Raw genomic sequence first — 1,902 nt, forward strand, 5'->3', positions numbered from 1 at the left:
TGTGAGAGTGAAAATGCAGTGGTTTTAACTTTCAAATTTATTTCCCTTCATAACTCGTTTTAATATTCGTTTTTCAAGCCGTTGGACCAATTAACGACTCTGAGAACGGAAAGATGGATCGTTTTTTTTCTCCCTCCTCGAAAAACCCCACGATATAGTACACAATGACACAACACACAATCAGCGTTCTGTAATCAGTGTTAATGCAGTAATCACTTCCTCATGGGAAATGCCGGAGAATCAAACCCAGTATGAGGCTGAATTAAAACCAGGCTCTCTGTAGGATGTGATCAAAGGCAAAAAAGAGAAGAGATTCATCTTGTATTATCAAAAGAAGTAAAAAAAAAGAGTGTAAGCATGACTGAGTCTAAATGGATGAGGACGGGAGAGATAATGTTAAGGGTAAGGGACAGAGTGCTTAGGGTCAAGTTTTAAAGTGTTTATGGTAATAGACAGAGTGTTTATGCTGTTAAAGAGAGTGTTCAGGGTGTTAAAGAGAGTGTTTAGGCTGTTAGAGTGTTTAAATGGTTAGAGATAGTGTTTAAGGTGTTAGGCAGAGGGTTTAGGGTGTAAAAGAGAGTGTTTAAGTTTTTAAAGAGAGTGTTTAGGTTAGAGTGTTTAGATGGTTAGAGATTGTGTTTAAGGTGTTAGACAGAGTGTTTATGCTGTTAAAGAGAGTGTTCAGGGTGTTAAAGAGAGTGTTTAGGCTGTTAGAGTGTTTAAATGGTTAGAGATAGTGTTTAAGGTGTTAGGCAGAGGGTTTAGGGTGTAAAAGAGAGTGTTTAAGTTTTTAAAGAGAGTGTTTAGGTTTTTAAAGACAGTGTTTAGGTTAGAGTGTTTAGATGGTTAGAGATTGTGTTTAAGGTGTTAGACAGAGTGTTTAGGCTGTTAAAGAGAGTGTTTAGGCTGTTAGTCTTTTTATGATGATAGAGAGAGTTTTTAGGGTGATAGAGACAGTGTTTAGGGTGTTAGAGACAGTGTTTAGGGTGTTAGAGACTGTTTAGGGTGATAGAGACATTGTTTAGGGTGTTAGAGACTGTTTAGGGTGATAGAGACAGTGTTTAGGGTGATAGAGACAGTGTTTAGGGTGTTAGAGACTGTTTAGGGTGATAGAGACAGTGTTTAGGGTGATAGAGACAGTGTTTAGGGTGTTAGAGACAGTGTTTAGGCTGTTAGAGATAGTGTTTAGGGTGATAGAGACAGTGTTTAGGGTGATAGAGAGAGTGTTTAGGGTGATAGAGACAGTGTTTAGGCTGTTAGAGACAGTGTTTAGGGTGATAGAGACAGTGTTTAGGGTGTTAGAGACAGTGTTTAGGGTGATAGAGACAGTGTTTAGGGTGTTAGAGACTGTTTAGGGTGATAGAGACAGTGTTTAGGGTGATAGAGACAGTGTTTAGGGTGATAGAGACTGTTTAGGGTGATAGAGACAGTGTTTAGGGTGATAGAGACAGTGTTTAGGGTGATAGAGACAGTGTTTAGGGTGTTAGAGACAGTGTTTAGGGTGATAGAGACAGTGTTTAGGGTGTTAGAGACTGTTTAGGGTGATAGAGACAGTGTTTAGGGTGATAGAGACAGTGTTTAGGGTGATAGAGACAGTGTTTAGGGTGATAGAGACAGTGTTTAGGCTGTTAGAGACAGTGTTTAGGCTGTTAGATACAGTGTTTAGGCTGTTAGAGACATTGTTTAGGCTGTTAGATACAGTGTTTAGACTGTTAGAGACAGTGTTTAGGCTGTTAGATACAGTGTTTAGGCTGTTAGAGACAGTGTTTAGGGTGATATAGAGATTTTTATGGTGATAGAGACAGTGTTTAGGCTGTTAGAGACAGTGTTTAGGGTGATAGAGACAGTGTTTAGGCTGTTAGAGACAGTGTTTAGGGTGTTAGAGACTGTGTTTAGGGTGTT

Source organism: Tachysurus vachellii, chromosome 24 (assembly GCF_030014155.1).
Source record: "Tachysurus vachellii isolate PV-2020 chromosome 24, HZAU_Pvac_v1, whole genome shotgun sequence".
Lineage (NCBI taxonomy): Eukaryota > Metazoa > Chordata > Actinopteri > Siluriformes > Bagridae > Tachysurus > Tachysurus vachellii.